Source organism: Lissotriton vulgaris, chromosome 2_1 (assembly GCF_964263255.1).
Source record: "Lissotriton vulgaris chromosome 2_1, aLisVul1.2, whole genome shotgun sequence".
NCBI lineage: Eukaryota > Metazoa > Chordata > Amphibia > Caudata > Salamandridae > Lissotriton > Lissotriton vulgaris.
The window spans coordinates 1,269,428,784-1,269,443,550 of NC_141687.1; positions in this window are offsets into that span (position 1 = coordinate 1,269,428,784).

The following is a 14,767-nucleotide window of genomic DNA, read 5'->3' on the forward strand; positions in this document are numbered from 1 at the left end:
ACATTTTAGCTAGTTTTACTTGTAAGTGGGGTTGGAAACGCTTTTCAGGCTCAGTACTGGGCTCAAAACATGAGGTCTCTCATGAAAGCAGGTGGTTAAATAGAAATTCGCTGCTCAGCTGACCCGGCAGGAGCAAACGTATGCCAAAAATGTACACAGAATGAGCTTTTCAGTGAATAGCAGCCAGGAACATTTTAGCTAGTTTTACTTGTAAGTGGGGTTGGAAACGCTTTTCAGGATCAGTACTGGGCTCAAAACATGCAGCCCTGAGGTCTCTCATGATAGCAGGTGGTTAAATAGAAATTCGCTGCTCAGCTGACCCGGCAGGAGCAAACGTATGCCAAAAATGTACACAGAATGAGCTTTTCAGTGAATAGCAGCCAGGCACATTTTAGCTAGTTTTACTTGTAAGTGGGGTTGGAAACGCTTTTCAGGATCAGTACTGGGCTCAAAACATGCAGCCCTGAGGTCTCTCGTGATAGCAGGTGGTTAAATAGAAATTCGCTGCTCAGCTGACCGGGCAGGAGGAAACGTATGCTAAAAATGTACTCAGAATGAGCATTTCAGTGAAGAGAAGCCAGGCACATTTTAGCTAGTTTTACTTGTAAGTGGGGTTGGAAACGCTTTTCAGGCTCAGTACTGGGCTCAAAACATGCAGCCCTGAGGTCTCTCATGAAAGCAGGTGGTTAAATAGAAATTCGCTGCTCAGCTGACCCGGTAGGAGCAAACGTATGCCAAAAATGTACACAGAATGAGCTTTTCAGTGAATAGCAGCCAGGCACATTTTAGCTAGTTTTACTTGTAAGTGGGGTTGGAAACGCTTTTCAGGATCAGTACTGGGCTCAAAACATGCAGCCCTGAGGTCTCTCATGATAGCAGGTGGTTAAATAGAAATTCGCTGCTCAGCTGACCCGGCAGGAGCAAACGTATGCTAAAAATGTACTCAGAATGAGCTTTTCAGTGAAGAGAAGCCAGGCACATTTTAGCTAGTTTTACTTGTAAGTGGGGTTGGAAATGCTTTTCAGGCTCAGTACTGGGCTCAAAACATGCAGCCCTGAGGTCTCTCATGAAAGCAGGTGGTTAAATAGAAATTCACTGCTCAGCTGACCTGGTAGGAGCAAACGTATGCCAAAAATGTACTCAGAATGAGCTTTTCAGTGAATAGCAGCCAGGCACATTTTAGCTAGTTTTACTTGTAAGTGGGGTTGGAAACGCTTTTCAGGCTCAGTACTGGGCTCAAAACATGCAGCCCTGAGGTCTCTCGTGAAAGCAGGTGGTTAAATAGAAATTCGCTGCTCAGCTGACCCGGCAGGAGCAAACGTATGCCAAAAATGTACACAGAATGAGCTTTTCAGTGAATAGCAGCCAGGCACATTTTAGCTAGTTTTACTTGTAAGTGGGGTTGGAAACGCTTTTCAGGATCAGTACTGGGCTCCAAACATGCAGCCCTGAGGTCTCTCATGATAGCAGGTGGTTAAATAGAAATTCGCTGCTCAGCTGACCCGGTAGGAGCAAACGTATGCCAAAAATGTACACAGAATGAGCTTTTCAGTGAATAGCAGCCAGGCACATTTTAGCTAGTTTTACTTGTAAGTGGGGTTGGAAACGCTTTTCAGGATCAGTACTGGGCTCAAAACATGCAGCCCTGAGGTCTCTCATGATAGCAGGTGGTTAAATAGAAATTCGTTGCTCAGCTGACCCGGCAGGAGCAAACGTATGCTAAAAATGTACACAGAATGAGCTTCTCAGTGAAGAGAAGCCAGGCACATTTTAGCTAGTTTTACTTGTAAGTGGGGTTGGAAACGCTTTTCAGGCTCAGTACTGGGCTCAAAACATGAGGTCTCTCATGAAAGCAGGTGGTTAAATAGAAATTCGCTGCTCAGCTGACCCGGCAGGAGCAAACGTATGCCAAAAATGTACACAGAATGAGCTTTTCAGTGAATAGCAGCCAGGCACATTTTAGCTAGTTTTACTTGTAAGTGGGGTTGGAAACGCTTTTCAGGATCAGTACTGGGCTCAAAACATGCAGCCCTGAGGTCTCTCATGATAGCAGGTGGTTAAATAGAAATTCGCTGCTCAGCTGACCGGGCAGGAGCAAACGTATGCTAAAAATGTACTCAGAATGAGCATTTCAGTGAAGAGAAGCCAGGCACATGTTAGCTAGTTTTACTTGTAAGTGGGGTTGGAAACGCTTTTCAGGCTCAGTACTGGGCTCAAAACATGCAGCCCTGAGGTCTCTCATGAAAGCAGGTGGTTAAATAGAAATTCGCTGCTCAGCTGACCCGGTAGGAGCAAACGTATGCCAAAAATGTACACAGAATGAGCTTTTCAGTAAATAGCAGCCAGGCACATTTTAGCTAGTTTTACTTGTAAGTGGGGTTGGAAACGCTTTTCAGGATCAGTACTGGGCTCAAAACATGCAGCCCTGAGGTCTCTCATGATAGCAGGTGGTTAAATAGAAATTCACTGCTCAGCTGACAGGGCAGGAGCAAACGTATGCTAAAAATGTACTCAGAATGAGCATTTCAGTGAAGAGAAGCCAGGCACATTTTAGCTAGTTTTACTTGTAAGTGGGGTTGGAAACGCTTTTCAGGCTCAGTACTGGGCTCAAAACATGCAGCCCTGAGGTCTCTCATGAAAGCAGGTGGTTAAATAGAAATTCGCTGCTCAGCTGACCCGGTAGGAGCAAACGTATGCCAAAAATGTACACAGAATGAGCTTTTCAGTGAATAGCAGCCAGGCACATTTTAGCTAGTTTTACTTGTAAGTGGGGTTGGAAACGCTTTTCAGGATCAGTACTGGGCTCAAAACATGCAGCCCTGAGGTCTCTCATGATAGCAGGTGGTTAAATAGAAATTCGCTGCTCAGCTGACCCGGCAGGAGCAAACGTATGCTAAAAATGTACTCAGAATGAGCTTTTCAGTGAAGAGAAGCCAGGCACATTTTAGCTAGTTTTACTTGTAAGTGGGGTTGGAAATGCTTTTCAGGCTCAGTACTGGGCTCAAAACATGCAGCCCTGAGGTCTCTCATGAAAGCAGGTGGTTAAATAGAAATTCACTGCTCAGCTGACCTGGTAGGAGCAAACGTATGCCAAAAATGTACTCAGAATGAGCTTTTCAGTGAATAGCAGCCAGGCACATTTTAGCTAGTTTTACTTGTAAGTGGGGTTGGAAACGCTTTTCAGGCTCAGTACTGGGCTCAAAACACGCAGCCCTGAGGTCTCTCATGAAAGCAGGTGGTTAAATAGAAATTCGCTGCTCAGCTGACCCGGCAGGAGCAAACGTATGCCAAAAATGTACACAGAATGAGCTTTTCAGTGAATAGCAGCCAGGCACATTTTAGCTAGTTTTACTTGTAAGTGGGGTTGGAAACGCTTTTCAGGATCAGTACTGGGCTCCAAACATGCAGCCCTGAGGTCTCTCATGATAGCAGGTGGTTAAATAGAAATTCGCTGCTCAGCTGACCCGGCAGGAGCAAAGGTATGCTAAAAATGTACTCAGAATGAGCTTTTCAATGAAGAGAAGCCAGGCACATTTTAGCTAGTTTTACTTGTAAGTGGGGTTGGAAATGCTTTTCAGGCTCAGTACTGGGCTCAAAACATGCAGCCCTGAGGTCTCTCATGAAAGCAGGTGGTTAAATAGAAATTCGCTGCTCAGCTGACCCGGTAGGAGCAAACGTATGCCAAAAATGTACACAGAATGAGCTTTTCAGTGAATAGCAGCCAGGCACATTTTAGCTAGTTTTACTTGTAAGTGGGGTTGGAAACGCTTTTCAGGATCAGTACTGGGCTCAAAACATGCAGCCCTGAGGTCTCTCATGATAGCAGGTGGTTAAATAGAAATTCGCTGCTCAGCTGACCCGGCAGGAGCAAACGTATGCTAAAAATGTACACAGAATGAGCTTTTCAGTGACGAGAAGCCAGGCACATTTTAGCTAGGTTTACTTGTAAGCGGGGTTGGAAACGCTTTTCAGGATCAGTACCTGGCTCAAAATATGCAGCCCTGAGGTCTCTCATGATAGCAGGTGGTTAAATAGAAATTTGCTGCTCAGCTGACCCGGCAGGAGCAAACGTATGCTAAAAATGTACACAGAATGAGCTTTTCAGTGAAGAGAAGCCAGGCACATTTTAGCTAGTTTTACTTGTAAGTGGGGTTGGAAACGCTTTTCAGGCTCAGTACTGGGCTCAAAACATGAGGTCTCTCATGAAAGCAGGTGGTTAAATAGAAATTCGCTGCTCAGCTGACCCGGCAGGAGCAAACGTATGCCAAAAATGTACACAGAATGAGCTTTTCAGTGAATAGCAGCCAGGAACATTTTAGCTAGTTTTACTTGTAAGTGGGGTTGGAAACGCTTTTCAGGATCAGTACTGGGCTCAAAACATGCAGCCCTGAGGTCTCTCATGATAGCAGGTGGTTAAATAGAAATTCGCTGCTCAGCTGACCCGGCAGGAGCAAACGTATGCCAAAAATGTACACAGAATGAGCTTTTCAGTGAATAGCAGCCAGGCACATTTTAGCTAGTTTTACTTGTAAGTGGGGTTGGAAACGCTTTTCAGGATCAGTACTGGGCTCAAAACATGCAGCCCTGAGGTCTCTCATGATAGCAGGTGGTTAAATAGAAATTCGCTGCTCAGCTGACTGGGCAGGAGGAAACGTATGCTAAAAATGTACTCAGAATGAGCATTTCAGTGAAGAGAAGCCAGGCACATTTTAGCTAGTTTTACTTGTAAGTGGGGTTGGAAACGCTTTTCAGGCTCAGTACTGGGCTCAAAACATGCAGCCCTGAGGTCTCTCATGAAAGCAGGTGGTTAAATAGAAATTCGCTGCTCAGCTGACCCGGTAGGAGCAAACGTATGCCAAAAATGTACACAGAATGAGCTTTTCAGTGAATAGCAGCCAGGCACATTTTAGCTAGTTTTACTTGTAAGTGGGGTTGGAAACGCTTTTCAGGATCAGTACTGGGCTCAAAACATGCAGCCCTGAGGTCTCTCATGATAGCAGGTGGTTAAATAGAAATTCGCTGCTCAGCTGACCGGGCAGGAGCAAACGTATGCTAAAAATGTACTCAGAATGAGCATTTCAGTGAAGAGAAGCCAGGCACATGTTAGCTAGTTTTACTTGTAAGTGGGGTTGGAAACGCTTTTCAGGCTCAGTACTGGGCTCAAAACATGCAGCCCTGAGGTCTCTCATGAAAGCAGGTGGTTAAATAGAAATTCGCTGCTCAGCTGACCCGGTAGGAGCAAACGTATGCCAAAAATGTACACAGAATGAGCTTTTCAGTAAATAGCAGCCAGGCACATTTTAGCTAGTTTTACTTGTAAGTGGGGTTGGAAACGCTTTTCAGGATCAGTACTGGGCTCAAAACATGCAGCCCTGAGGTCTCTCATGATAGCAGGTGGTTAAATAGAAATTCACTGCTCAGCTGACAGGGCAGGAGCAAACGTATGCTAAAAATGTACTCAGAATGAGCATTTCAGTGAAGAGAAGCCAGGCACATTTTAGCTAGTTTTACTTGTAAGTGGGGTTGGAAACGCTTTTCAGGCTCAGTACTGGGCTCAAAACATGCAGCCCTGAGGTCTCTCATGAAAGCAGGTGGTTAAATAGAAATTCGCTGCTCAGCTGACCCGGTAGGAGCAAACGTATGCCAAAAATGTACACAGAATGAGCTTTTCAGTGAATAGCAGCCAGGCACATTTTAGCTAGTTTTACTTGTAAGTGGGGTTGGAAACGCTTTTCAGGATCAGTACTGGGCTCAAAACATGCAGCCCTGAGGTCTCTCATGATAGCAGGTGGTTAAATAGAAATTCGCTGCTCAGCTGACCCGGCAGGAGCAAACGTATGCTAAAAATGTACTCAGAATGAGCTTTTCAGTGAAGAGAAGCCAGGCACATTTTAGCTAGTTTTACTTGTAAGTGGGGTTGGAAATGCTTTTCAGGCTCAGTACTGGGCTCAAAACATGCAGCCCTGAGGTCTCTCATGAAAGCAGGTGGTTAAATAGAAATTCACTGCTCAGCTGACCTGGTAGGAGCAAACGTATGCCAAAAATGTACTCAGAATGAGCTTTTCAGTGAATAGCAGCCAGGCACATTTTAGCTAGTTTTACTTGTAAGTGGGGTTGGAAACGCTTTTCAGGCTCAGTACTGGGCTCAAAACACGCAGCCCTGAGGTCTCTCATGAAAGCAGGTGGTTAAATAGAAATTCGCTGCTCAGCTGACCCGGCAGGAGCAAACGTATGCCAAAAATGTACACAGAATGAGCTTTTCAGTGAATAGCAGCCAGGCACATTTTAGCTAGTTTTACTTGTAAGTGGGGTTGGAAACGCTTTTCAGGATCAGTACTGGGCTCCAAACATGCAGCCCTGAGGTCTCTCATGATAGCAGGTGGTTAAATAGAAATTCGCTGCTCAGCTGACCCGGCAGGAGCAAAGGTATGCTAAAAATGTACTCAGAATGAGCTTTTCAATGAAGAGAAGCCAGGCACATTTTAGCTAGTTTTACTTGTAAGTGGGGTTGGAAATGCTTTTCAGGCTCAGTACTGGGCTCAAAACATGCAGCCCTGAGGTCTCTCATGAAAGCAGGTGGTTAAATAGAAATTCGCTGCTCAGCTGACCCGGTAGGAGCAAACGTATGCCAAAAATGTACACAGAATGAGCTTTTCAGTGAATAGCAGCCAGGCACATTTTAGCTAGTTTTACTTGTAAGTGGGGTTGGAAACGCTTTTCAGGATCAGTACTGGGCTCAAAACATGCAGCCCTGAGGTCTCTCATGATAGCAGGTGGTTAAATAGAAATTCGCTGCTCAGCTGACCCGGCAGGAGCAAACGTATGCTAAAAATGTACACAGAATGAGCTTTTCAGTGACGAGAAGCCAGGCACATTTTAGCTAGGTTTACTTGTAAGCGGGGTTGGAAACGCTTTTCAGGATCAGTACCTGGCTCAAAATATGCAGCCCTGAGGTCTCTCATGATAGCAGGTGGTTAAATAGAAATTTGCTGCTCAGCTGACCCGGCAGGAGCAAACGTATGCTAAAAATGTACACAGAATGAGCTTTTCAGTGAAGAGAAGCCAGGCACATTTTAGCTAGTTTTACTTGTAAGTGGGGTTGGAAACGCTTTTCAGGCTCAGTACTGGGCTCAAAACATGAGGTCTCTCATGAAAGCAGGTGGTTAAATAGAAATTCGCTGCTCAGCTGACCCGGCAGGAGCAAACGTATGCCAAAAATGTACACAGAATGAGCTTTTCAGTGAATAGCAGCCAGGAACATTTTAGCTAGTTTTACTTGTAAGTGGGGTTGGAAACGCTTTTCAGGATCAGTACTGGGCTCAAAACATGCAGCCCTGAGGTCTCTCATGATAGCAGGTGGTTAAATAGAAATTCGCTGCTCAGCTGACCCAGCAGGAGCAAACGTATGCCAAAAATGTACACAGAATGAGCTTTTCAGTGAATAGCAGCCAGGCACATTTTAGCTAGTTTTACTTGTAAGTGGGGTTGGAAACGCTTTTCAGGATCAGTACTGGGCTCAAAACATGCAGCCCTGAGGTCTCTCATGATAGCAGGTGGTTAAATAGAAATTCGCTGCTCAGCTGACTGGGCAGGAGGAAACGTATGCTAAAAATGTACTCAGAATGAGCATTTCAGTGAAGAGAAGCCAGGCACATTTTAGCTAGTTTTACTTGTAAGTGGGGTTGGAAACGCTTTTCAGGCTCAGTACTGGGCTCAAAACATGCAGCCCTGAGGTCTCTCATGAAAGCAGGTGGTTAAATAGAAATTCGCTGCTCAGCTGACCCGGTAGGAGCAAACGTATGCCAAAAATGTACACAGAATGAGCTTTTCAGTGAATAGCAGCCAGGCACATTTTAGCTAGTTTTACTTGTAAGTGGGGTTGGAAACGCTTTTCAGGATCAGTACTGGGCTCAAAACATGCAGCCCTGAGGTCTCTCATGATAGCAGGTGGTTAAATAGAAATTCGCTGCTCAGCTGACCCGGCAGGAGCAAACGTATGCTAAAAATGTACTCAGAATGAGCTTTTCAGTGAAGAGAAGCCAGGCACATTTTAGCTAGTTTTACTTGTAAGTGGGGTTGGAAATGCTTTTCAGGCTCAGTACTGGGCTCAAAACATGCAGCCCTGAGGTCTCTCATGAAAGCAGGTGGTTAAATAGAAATTCACTGCTCAGCTGACCTGGTAGGAGCAAACGTATGCCAAAAATGTACTCAGAATGAGCTTTTCAGTGAATAGCAGCCAGGCACATTTTAGCTAGCTTTACTTGTAAGTGGGGTTGGAAACGCTTTTCAGGCTCAGTACTGGGCTCAAAACATGCAGCCCTGAGGTCTCTCGTGAAAGCAGGTGGTTAAATAGAAATTCGCTGCTCAGCTGACCCGGCAGGAGCAAACGTATGCCAAAAATGTACACAGAATGAGCTTTTCAGTGAATAGCAGCCAGGCACATTTTAGCTAGTTTTACTTGTAAGTGGGGTTGGAAACGCTTTTCAGGATCAGTACTGGGCTCCAAACATGCAGCCCTGAGGTCTCTCATGATAGCAGGTGGTTAAATAGAAATTCGCTGCTCAGCTGACCCGGTAGGAGCAAACGTATGCCAAAAATGTACACAGAATGAGCTTTTCAGTGAATAGCAGCCAGGCACATTTTAGCTAGTTTTACTTGTAAGTGGGGTTGGAAACGCTTTTCAGGATCAGTACTGGGCTCAAAACATGCAGCCCTGAGGTCTCTCATGATAGCAGGTGGTTAAATAGAAATTCGCTGCTCAGCTGACCCGGCAGGAGCAAACGTATGCTAAAAATGTACACAGAATGAGCTTTTCAGTGTAGAGAAGCCAGGCACATTTTAGCTAGTTTTACTTGTAAGTGGGGTTGGAAACGCTTTTCAGGATCAGTACTGGGCTCAAAACATGCAGCCCTGAGGTCTCTCATGATAGCAGGTGGTTAAATAGAAATTCGTTGCTCAGCTGACCCGGCAGGAGCAAACGTATGCTAAAAATGTACACAGAATGAGCTTTTCAGTGAAGAGAAGCCAGGCACATTTTAGCTAGTTTTACTTGTAAGTGGGGTTGGAAACGCTTTTCAGGCTCAGTACTGGGCTCAAAACATGAGGTCTCTCATGAAAGCAGGTGGTTAAATAGAAATTCGCTGCTCAGCTGACCCGGCAGGAGCAAACGTATGCCAAAAATGTACACAGAATGAGCTTTTCAGTGAATAGCAGCCAGGCACATTTTAGCTAGTTTTACTTGTAAGTGGGGTTGGAAACGCTTTTCAGGATCAGTACTGGGCTCAAAACATGCAGCCCTGAGGTCTCTCATGATAGCAGGTGGTTAAATAGAAATTCGCTGCTCAGCTGACCCGGCAGGAGCAAACGTATGCCAAAAATGTACACAGAATGAGCTTTTCAGTGAAGAGAAGCCAGGCACATTTTAGCTAGTTTTACTTGTAAGTGGGGTTGGAAACGCTTTTCAGGCTCAGTACTGGGCTCAAAACATGCAGCCCTGAGGTCTCTCATGAAAGCAGGTGGTTAAATAGAAATTCGCTGCTCAGCTGACCCGGTAGGAGCAAACGTATGCCAAAAATGTACACAGAATGAGCTTTTCAGTGAATAGCAGCCAGGCACATTTTAGCTAGTTTTACTTGTAAGTGGGGTTGGAAACGCTTTTCAGGATCAGTACTGGGCTCAAAACATGCAGCCCTGAGGTCTCTCATGATAGCAGGTGGTTAAATAGAAATTCGCTGCTCAGCTGACCCGGCAGGAGCAAACGTATGCTAAAAATGTACTCAGAATGAGCTTTTCAGTGAAGAGAAGCCAGGCACATTTTAGCTAGTTTTACTTGTAAGTGGGGTTGGAAATGCTTTTCAGGCTCAGTACTGGGCTCAAAACATGCAGCCCTGAGGTCTCTCATGAAAGCAGGTGGTTAAATAGAAATTCACTGCTCAGCTGACCTGGTAGGAGCAAACGTATGCCAAAAATGTACTCAGAATGAGCTTTTCAGTGAATAGCAGCCAGGCACATTTTAGCTAGTTTTACTTGTAAGTGGGGTTGGAAACGCTTTTCAGGCTCAGTACTGGGCTCAAAACATGCAGCCCTGAGGTCTCTCGTGAAAGCAGGTGGTTAAATAGAAATTCGCTGCTCAGCTGACCCGGCAGGAGCAAACGTATGCCAAAAATGTACACAGAATGAGCTTTTCAGTGAATAGCAGCCAGGCACATTTTAGCTAGTTTTACTTGTAAGTGGGGTTGGAAACGCTTTTCAGGATCAGTACTGGGCTCCAAACATGCAGCCCTGAGGTCTCTCATGATAGCAGGTGGTTAAATAGAAATTCGCTGCTCAGCTGACCCGGTAGGAGCAAACGTATGCCAAAAATGTACACAGAATGAGCTTTTCAGTGAATAGCAGCCAGGCACATTTTAGCTAGTTTTACTTGTAAGTGGGGTTGGAAACGCTTTTCAGGATCAGTACTGGGCTCAAAACATGCAGCCCTGAGGTCTCTCATGATAGCAGGTGGTTAAATAGAAATTCGCTGCTCAGCTGACCCGGCAGGAGCAAACGTATGCTAAAAATGTACACAGAATGAGCTTTTCAGTGTAGAGAAGCCAGGCACATTTTAGCTAGTTTTACTTGTAAGTGGGGTTGGAAACGCTTTTCAGGATCAGTACTGGGCTCAAAACATGCAGCCCTGAGGTCTCTCATGATAGCAGGTGGTTAAATAGAAATTCGTTGCTCAGCTGACCCGGCAGGAGCAAACGTATGCTAAAAATGTACACAGAATGAGCTTTTCAGTGAAGAGAAGCCAGGCACATTTTAGCTAGTTTTACTTGTAAGTGGGGTTGGAAACGCTTTTCAGGCTCAGTACTGGGCTCAAAACATGAGGTCTCTCATGAAAGCAGGTGGTTAAATAGAAATTCGCTGCTCAGCTGACCCGGCAGGAGCAAACGTATGCCAAAAATGTACACAGAATGAGCTTTTCAGTGAATAGCAGCCAGGCACATTTTAGCTAGTTTTACTTGTAAGTGGGGTTGGAAACGCTTTTCAGGATCAGTACTGGGCTCAAAACATGCAGCCCTGAGGTCTCTCATGATAGCAGGTGGTTAAATAGAAATTCGCTGCTCAGCTGACCCGGCAGGAGCAAACGTATGCCAAAAATGTACACAGAATGAGCTTTTCAGTGAATAGCAGCCAGGCACATTTTAGCTAGTTTTACTTGTAAGTGGGGTTGGAAACGCTTTTCAGGATCAGTACTGGGCTCAAAACATGCAGCCCTGAGGTCTCTCATGATAGCAGGTGGTTAAATAGAAATTCGCTGCTCAGCTGACCGGGCAGGAGCAAACGTATGCTAAAAATGTACTCAGAATGAGCATTTCAGTGAAGAGAAGCCAGGCACATTTTAGCTAGTTTTACTTGTAAGTGGGGTTGGAAACGCTTTTCAGGCTCAGTACTGGGCTCAAAACATGCAGCCCTGAGGTCTCTCATGAAAGCAGGTGGTTAAATAGAAATTCGCTGCTCAGCTGACCCGGTCGGAGCAAACGTATGCCAAAAATGTACACAGAATGAGCTTTTCAGTAAATAGCAGCCAGGCACATTTTAGCTAGTTTTACTTGTAAGTGGGGTTGGAAACGCTTTTCAGGATCAGTACTGGGCTCAAAACATGCAGCCCTGAGGTCTCTCATGATAGCAGGTGGTTAAATAGAAATTCGCTGCTCAGCTGACAGGGCAGGAGCAAACGTATGCTAAAAATGTACTCAGAATGAGCATTTCAGTGAAGAGAAGCCAGGCACATTTTAGCTAGTTTTACTTGTAAGTGGGGTTGGAAACGCTTTTCAGGCTCAGTACTGGGCTCAAAACATGCAGCCCTGAGGGCTCTCATGAAAGCAGGTGGTTAAATAGAAATTCGCTGCTCAGCTGACCCGGTAGGAGCAAACGTATGCCAAAAATGTACACAGAATGAGCTTTTCAGTGAATAGCAGCCAGGCACATTTTAGCTAGTTTTACTTGTAAGTGGGGTTGGAAACGCTTTTCAGGATCAGTACTGGGCTCAAAACATGCAGCCCTGAGGTCTCTCATGATAGCAGGTGGTTAAATAGAAATTCGCTGCTCAGCTGACCCGGCAGGAGCAAACGTATGCTAAAAATGTACTCAGAATGAGCTTTTCAGTGAAGAGAAGCCAGCCACATTTTAGCTAGTTTTACTTGTAAGTGGGGTTGGAAATGCTTTTCAGGCTCAGTACTGGGCTCAAAACATGCAGCCCTGAGGTCTCTCATGAAAGCAGGTGGTTAAATAGAAATTCACTGCTCAGCTGACCTGGTAGGAGCAAACGTATGCCAAAAATGTACTCAGAATGAGCTTTTCAGTGAATAGCAGCCAGGCACATTTTAGCTAGTTTTACTTGTAAGTGGGGTTGGAAACGCTTTTCAGGCTCAGTACTGGGCTCAAAACACGCAGCCCTGAGGTCTCTCATGAAAGCAGGTGGTTAAATAGAAATTCGCTGCTCAGCTGACCCGGCAGGAGCAAACGTATGCCAAAAATGTACACAGAATGAGCTTTTCAGTGAATAGCAGCCAGGCACATTTTAGCTAGTTTTACTTGTAAGTGGGGTTGGAAACGCTTTTCAGGATCAGTACTGGGCTCCAAACATACAGCCCTGAGGTCTCTCATGATAGCAGGTGGTTAAATAGAAATTCGCTGCTCAGCTGACCCGGCAGGAGCAAACGTATGCCAAAAATGTACACAGAATGAGCTTTTCAGTGAATAGCAGCCAGGCACATTTTAGCTAGTTTTACTTGTAAGTGGGGTTGGAAACGCTTTTCAGGATCAGTACTGGGCTCAAAACATGCAGCCCTGAGGTCTCTCATGATAGCAGGTGGTTAAATAGAAATTTGCTGCTCAGCTGACCGGGCAGGAGCAAACGTATGCTAAAAATGTACTCAGAATGAGCATTTCAGTGAAGAGAAGCCAGGAACATTTTAGCTAGTTTTACTTGTAAGTGGGGTTGGAAACGCTTTTCAGGCTCAGTACTGGGCTCAAAACATGCAGCCCTGAGGTCTCTCATGAAAGCAGGTGGTTAAATAGAAATTCGCTGCTCAGCTGACCCGGTAGGAGCAAACGTATGCCAAAAATGTACACAGAATGAGCTTTTCAGTGAATAGCAGCCAGGCACATTTTAGCTAGTTTTACTTGTAAGTGGGGTTGGAAATGCTTTTCAGGCTCAGTACTGGGCTCAAAACATGCAGCCCTGAGGTCTCTCATGAAAGCAGGTGGTTAAATAGAAATTCACTGCTCAGCTGACCTGGTAGGAGCAAACGTATGCCAAAAATGTACTCAGAATGAGCTTTTCAGTGAATAGCAGCCAGGCACATTTTAGCTAGTTTTACTTGTAAGTGGGGTTGGAAACGCTTTTCAGGCTCAGTACTGGGCTCAAAACATGCAGCCCTGAGGTCTCTCATGAAAGCAGGTGGTTAAATAGAAATTCGCTGCTCAGCTGACCCGGCAGGAGCAAACGTATGCCAAAAATGTACACAGAATGAGCTTTTCAGTGAATAGCAGCCAGGCACATTTTAGCTAGTTTTACTTGTAAGTGGGGTTGGAAACGCTTTTCAGGATCAGTACTGGGCTCAAAACATGCAGCCCTGAGGTCTCTCATGAAAGCAGGTGGTTAAATAGAAATTCGCTGCTCAGCTGACCCGGTAGGAGCAAACGTATGCCAAAAATGTACACAGAATGAGCTTTTCAGTGAATAGCAGCCAGGCACATTTTAGCTAGTTTTACTTGTAAGTGGGGTTGGAAACGCTTTTCAGGATCAGTACTGGGCTCAAAACATGCAGCCCTGAGGTCTCTCATGATAGCAGGTGGTTAAATAGAAATTTGCTGCTCAGCTGACCCGGCAGGAGCAAACGTATGCTAAAAATGTACACAGAATGAGCTTTTCAGTGAAGAGAAGCCAGGCACATTTTAGCTAGTTTTACTTGTAAGTGGGGTTGGAAACGCTTTTCAGGATCAGTACTGGGCTCAAAACATGCAGCCCTGAGGTCTCTCATGATAGCAGGTGGTTAAATAGAAATTCGCTGCTCAGCTGACCCGGCAGGAGCAAACGTATGCTAAAAATGTACACAGAATGAGCTTTTCAGTGAAGAGAAGCCAGGCACATTTTAGCTAGTTTTACTTGTAAGTGGGGTTGGAAACGCTTTTCAGGCTCAGTACTGGGCTCAAAACATGAGGTCTCTCATGAAAGCAGGTGGTTAAATAGAAATTCGCTGCTCAGCTGACCCGGCAGGAGCAAACGTATGCCAAAAAAGTACACAGAATGAGCTTTTCAGTGAATAGCAGCCAGGCACATTTTAGCTAGTTTTACTTGTAAGTGGGGTTGGAAACGCTTTTCAGGATCAGTACTGGGCTCAAAACATGCAGCCCTGAGGTCTCTCATGATAGCAGGTGGTTAAATAGAAATTCGCTGCTCAGCTGACCCGGCAGGAGCAAACGTATGCCAAAAATGTACACAGAATGAGCTTTTCAGTGAATAGCAGCCAGGCACATTTTAGCTAGTTTTACTTGTAAGTGGGGTTGGAAACGCTTTTCAGGATCAGTACTGGGCTCCAAACATGCAGCCCTGAGGTCTCTCATGATAGCAGGTGGTTAAATAAAATTCGCTGCTCAGCTGACCCGGCAGGAGCAAACGTATGCCAAAAATGTACACAGAATGAGCTTTTCAGTGAATAGCAGCCAGGCACATTTTAGCTAGTTTTACTTGTAAGTGGGGTTGGAAACGCTTTTCAGG